Here is a 6,806-nt window from a genome sequence, read left to right as displayed (position 1 = left end):
CCCAGGCCACTATGTGGCTTGACCCCTAATTTCCTATAAATATCAATAAAATACCAGCTCTCAGATACTTTACCTGACCACCCTATCAAGAGACCCCTCTACCATTTGCTTTTACTTTGTCCTTCTTTAGATGATGATGATGATGATAGATAGATAGATAGATAGATAGATAGATAGATAGATAGATGATAGATAGATATCACTATAGATCACTATTGCTCCTTAACATTTCTTTCTTTGTTGTTCTCTCCACACTACTTTATAATCCTTATGGCAGTAAGGACTTTATACTCTCATTATTCTTGTATTTTCAACCCCTACAACAGTGTCTTACATGGAGGAGATTTAAAATAAATATCTAAAGAATGAATTGACAATCCTCTCAAATACATTATGAACACATTAGAAATAGTATTAATAACCACGAATAGGGAACTAGCTAAAGGGAGCTTTGAAAAAGTTTTTCAAACTGCTGTCTCTCTCCAACTACACTTAAAGATTACATCAGATCCTTTGGATGTGGGAAAATTCTGACAAAGCTCTCTTGATTCTAATTTAAAAATCTCTCCCCCAGAGTCTTGAAATTCTTTGGATTTTCATGGAGCTTTGCAGTCACCCAAGAACTGTTTTTGACAATTAGTAAAACAAAATGAGTTTTGAGACTGCAGTTAGTGTGACAGCTCAGAGTGAATGCTTGATGCAGTATCACTCACCTGGGAGGACATAGGTGAATGATGGATAGACTCCAAATGTGAAGAAATTACTTTACAAGAAACTACTGGAAACAGAAATATCAGAACTGACCCTAACCATCTCTGAAGCTCCAATGTAAACCAAGAAATAAAGTTTGAGGCATATATATGTAATTGTACTGGCAACAGTTATAACTCCCTGTATGAGACTCAGGTGGACAATACTTATAATTTCATTGTCTTCTCTAGATCTAACTTCTAACATGAAGCCCCACTTCACCATGTGGCAGAAATTAGTCTCATTATTTTTGGTGTCCTCCAGCTTCTTCCTTGAAGCTGTTCCTAAAACCGGGAGACTTTCTATAATGGCAAGGTATGGAATGGAGATGGAATTTAACTTATTTTTATTTTACTTTAACTTATTTATTATTTTTTATTCAATTTTATTCAATTTTAAATATTTCCTCTGTAGCCACTTACAATTTCCTCTGTAACTTTCTCACAATTGCAACTCTTACAGGTTTTAATTAATCTGGTAAACAGGTAACATTTTTCTGCTTTGGTAAAAATTTGAAATATTGGATACAATCCTTTCTCACTCCCACTTCTCTGACGTTTTTAAACAAATGAAGTTTACTTGCCATGTGAAAAACATCTTATGCATCTGTCTACCCAGAAGTACTGTGTTCCACGACATTCTTGCCACTCTTGTGTGCATGAGATTCATTTTGCTGCTTCTGTACTTTCCTGGGATTTAGTTTTAAACACCTTGAAGGTGTCTAAAATCCTGTCTCCCTAAGCATATAACAAAATCATATATTCTCAGGGACTCTAACTTCTGTTCTTCCATCCAAAAATCCTACAGGATTTGCAAAGTTTTTGTTTCCTCTCCAACTCTTTCCTGACTCCCAGACCACAAACTTTTATAAATCTAAAAGGACAGGAAGTTTTGCTCTAAAGTCATTAGTTTTGCCAGGTTTCTCCCAAAAATATCTTCTCTTTGCCTAGAATTCTGTTTCCCACTCTTCTCATTCCCACTCATTTAAAAAAATCCACATTTTCCTTCCTTGAGACAGTAGATACTATCCTAAAATGATCAGAAGGTGGATTGGAGAACGGTGGCAAAGGGTAAAAGAAAATATGAGGAACAAAAACAATGAATAGAAATGATATTTTTCGAATAGGTTAGTCAGTGCTCTCTTTGGCAGCACATGTACTAAAACTTAGGTTAGTCAAATTATAGAGACAGAAAGTAGGATGGTGATTTCTGGTTGCTGAAAGGAAAGAGGAAATTGGGGAGTTGCTTAATGGGGAGAGTTTCAGTTTTACAAGATAAAGAGTTAAGAAGATGGATGGTGGTGATGGTTGCACAATATTATGAATGCATTTAAGATCACTGAAACGAATGTAAAAAATGGCTAATGTTCGATTGTTTACATTGGAAAAAAAGGTCAGCAAAAGGTAGATCTGGAAAAAGCAGGGATGTTGAAAACTCATATGCAAGAGTAAATTGGCCTTAAGAGAGTATAATACAAAATATTTGACTCTGATCCAACCCCACATTAACACATTTTGCCTCTTCTAAAGTAAACTTGGAGCACTATCATCCTATTCCAGTACCTCTCCCTTCCATAAAGCGCCTGCCTCTGAGTGTTGTTACACCTAGGCTATCAATGATATAGGAAACTTAAGAAGTTACCCTTCCTTGAAAGTTGATATAACTAGGTACAGTGTCCTAACATGAAGGCAGGAAGGTGTAACCACCGACATGCCAGTGGATGTGAGAACCTTGGGGAGCTGAGTCTGCCCTCTTTTCCCTATCAATTATGTGGCAGCCCCTAAGCCTGCTTTTTAAATTAGGCATGGGAAGACACAAAGATAGAAGTGCAAAAAGGAAAAAAATAATAGTTAAAATGGTATATTTGATGTTATGTGTATCTTACCACTTTAAAAAATTAGGAAAAATTTATTATGTTGTCACATAGAAGAGTAGAGAACATATACCAGTGACTCCTGGCTTATTAATACCCCCAATATCTCCTCAAATGCTGCCTTCTCATACAATCAGTGCTTTTCCTGCCACTCCCATCACTGGCATACACACTCTGCGAGGAATCTCTATGGTAACTCAATGAATTCTTTAAAAATACCATATTAATGTGAAAATGGATGTCAATAGCCAACATCTCCTCAAAAGAGGTATAAACCCTTTATATAATAAGAGGATCATATGACAAGGATTTAAAGATGGAATATTATGGAAGAGTGGTGGGTAGGCCAATTGAGGTATTTTAGCATAGACAGGCTGTACACTGCTACAAATTATAGTATGCAGGCTTAAAAATCAGACTAAACCAATGCATCAAATGAATAGAAATCAGTTAAAAATGAAAAATCTGAACAGTGGCCTAGGTTTAGATTGATCCTCAACCTTCAAACTTAACAAGGTGATCATATGTTCAATTACTAGTTCAACGTATCTTCATACAGCAGGATCTCCCCTCTTTTATGAATTCTCGCAACATGTCCTACCACCATCCCAAAACCACTCACACTTCTTCCCATGGCCACCAGAGCCCCCACCCCACCCACACACACCCAAACACACATGGGCACAAAAAGACAATGGAAGAAAGAAGTTGAGTTTTGTGGGAAACAAAAAGGCAGATGAAATTTTGGAAAGGAAACAGAGAGGAAATAGGAGATCTGGGTGACCTCTATAATTAGTGAATATCACAAAAATGTTTAAGCAAAAACAAATGGGGAGTATAGAATATTTCAAGAAACTCTTTGAAATGAAAAGAAAAATAGAAAGGATTTTAAAAATAAAGGCCAAGTGGTGACTTCTGATTTTCATGCTAGGATTTAAATTTAGCTTTTAAAATTTTCCTGCTCTAACAGTTTTGACATTTAAAAAAAAATAAAGAACTTTTACAAAGTTAGATATTTGCTGTTGCATTTAAGGCACTCTGTGTGTTCAGTAAATGTCATAAAGCCATTAAGTTCCCTTCACAGACATGCAATTTTATCCTCTTATTGCGGGCTCTTAATGCAACGAGTGCTTCAGGGAGTACAAGGTAGAGCCTGAGGGCCTGGTAAGGAGTTTTCAAATCCTTACAGTTGGGCATGAATTTTAATATGGTGTCATTAAGAAAATGACTCTCAATTAGTGTGGCATTTACCCTCTCTTAGTTTGTTTTTACAAGACCCATCTCTCAAAAGTTTTCACCCATAAAATATGTTCTTTTAGTTAGAAAAGTGTTTAAAAATTAATACCTGAAAAATAGCATTTTATCATATTGCTTTCATTATATGACATAACCAACTGTGTTGCTAGGCAACTAGCTATGGCTTTTGGAAAACTGCATACTTTATAATAGATTACTTTAGAGGCAGTTTTTCAAAACAAATAGAATAGAGTTATCTAAAAGCATCTTGTGAAATTCTTATGAAATGGCTTCTTAAAAAGTCAGCATCTCCAAAAGTAAGGAGGAGATGCTCCTATCATATAGGTACTATAGTTTTCATTTTAGTGGGAAGAGAAATTGAGAGAGAGAGAGAAAGAGAGAGGGAGAAAGAGTAAGAGAGAGAGACATCAAATTTCTTTACAAGTATCCAAACTGCTAATGAAAATGTTAGATGTAAATTATTCATTATATTCAAGTTCACTCAAACATTTCTCTGGTAAGGAAAAACATAATTATTTGCAAGAAATGAAATATATATTTATTTCATATATTTACACATATATATCAGATTTGAAATAAATAAATTGCTAGAGCCCTGGTTTTGTCTACTTGGTTTCCTAACAGCTCTCTTATATACAGAAAGGTTATGAGGGATCCCTGGGTGGCGCAGCGGTTTAGCGCCTGCCTTTGGCCCAGGGTGCGATCCTGGAGACCCGGGATCGAATCCCACGTCGGGCTCCCGGTGCATGGGGCCTGCTTCTCCCTCTGCCTGTGTCTCTGCCTCTCTGTGTGTGTGTGTGTGTGTGACTATCATAAATAAAAAATAAAAATTAAAAAAAAAGAAAGGTTATGAAACTTTAAAGGAACCATTTTTGGTGACTAGCACTTGTCAGCAATGATTTAATTTAGTATAGAGAGGATTATTACATTGAGTAGAAGTTCAGAATACATAACATCTAAAGTCTATTTCAAACTTATTTCTATGACTCCATAAAATATTATATTTTATTCTTTAACAGGATATTTTAAATAATAAAATGATGTATGTTAGCTGTAGAGATTCCAGGTAATATGGAAATGCTTAAAAGATTTATCACTCATAATATTAAAATCTAAAACATAAAAGTTACTATTAATATTTTAGCATGTATCATATTAGATATTTTTCTTCTCTGTGTATTGTTTTAATTTTTGCTTTTGCATTTCATGGACCAAATTAATAGTCTGTATGTCATATATGTGTATAGTTTTACAGTTTATCTTTTTCAGTTAATGTTATACTGTGAGCATTTTTCCATATATAACTTCTTTGAAATATATTATTAAGTAAGTGAGTGACAGCCTACCATATGGCTGCAACATGATTCATTTAGTTATTCTACTATAGCTGGAATTTTCCACGAAGATTTCATTATTATAAATAATGTTGCAATGAATGTCCTTATTCATAAATCATGATCCACATCTCTGTTGATTTCCTTAGGGTAGGTGGCTAGAAGTGAATTTACAGAGTCAAAGGGTTATACATGATTTCATGACTGTAAATACATGTTTTTAGTTGTTTCTCAGCAAAAAAAAAAAAAAAAAAAATGCTTTCTTTAAAAAATATCCACCAAGAATGGAAGAGAATGGATAATACGGTTTCATTGACATTAGATAATACTAAAATGGACATTATGTCAGTTTGGGGAAGAAAAGTCAATTGCATTTTGTGCTTTTAGTGAAATTGAATATATTCTTTTTTGTTTATTTCCACTTTCATTTCTTCTTTTATAAATATGGGTCCTTTACTTTGCAGTTAGCATTCCATCTTTTCTTTTTCTTAATTTCATAAATGTTTAGTCTACATGTATTGGGGTGACACCTTTCAGAGAATAAGGATCAATTTGGATTCTTTTCAGTATAATAAGACAGAAGTTACAGGATGTTGAAAAAGAGTACAGTTTAAGCTTTTTATATCCTATGGCAGAGATAGCTATTTATTGGAGGCTATCTAGCCAAGAATTATGTCTCAGGAAATACATTTTTTAAGGAATTCTGCTTCCTTAGTTCTGCTTCTTTAGTACTCCCAACGGAAACATTCTCATTCCTCCATCCTGCCAGTTGCATATTCCAAATAAAGCCCTAAGGGATGGCAAAGCCATAGGGTAGAAGGAATTCTGGTATTTGTACCACCAAGTGGAGTTGCCCCCCAACAAATAGCACTCTCCTTGAATTGTCGTGCGTGTGAGAAATAAGCTTCTAGAGGTTTGAGTCATTATAGGCTTTTAGCTCTAATTATTATAGCAACTCTGTCTGTTTCAACAATGCACTGAGAATCTGTTCCCTGAGCAACATTCATTTCCTGTCTTCAACACTCCACAAGTGTTCACTTGATCATGGGGCAAATTGAGAAATTTTTTACCTATAACTCATAACCAATCCCTGTGGCCACAAGATTATAGTCTCAAAAGGAGAAAGTGTCCTTACGCCTTGTATGATTTCCCCTAGGGCAGAAAAGATGGACTGTTATAACCACAAATCACAAATTTATTACTTTGTTTTATTCACCATCACAGAATCAATGGCGATGTCTACTCCAAGGCTGTTTGCTGACCTAAAGCCTCAAAAGGCAGTCTCTTCTCTCAGGAAAATTTTGAACAGGAAACAGAAAACAAAACTTTCATAACAACTTTGAAGACATTATAAGTTCTTGTCCCTATATTAATATATTATCTTCTGGGAACATTTTTTTTATTTGTTTATTTATTTCAGACGGAGATCAAGAGCAAAAGCCAGAGGGGCAGAGAGACTCTCACGCTGACTCCACGCTCATCATAGAGCCTGAAACCAGGCTCAATCTTATGACCCTGAGATCATAATCTGAGCAGAAAACAAGAGTTGGGTGCTTAACCGACTGAGACACCCAGGAGCCCCTTTTCTGGGG

This window comes from Canis aureus, chromosome 2, assembly GCF_053574225.1.
Source record: "Canis aureus isolate CA01 chromosome 2, VMU_Caureus_v.1.0, whole genome shotgun sequence".
Taxonomy (NCBI): domain Eukaryota; kingdom Metazoa; phylum Chordata; class Mammalia; order Carnivora; family Canidae; genus Canis; species Canis aureus.
This window is presented reverse-complemented; position numbering follows the sequence as displayed.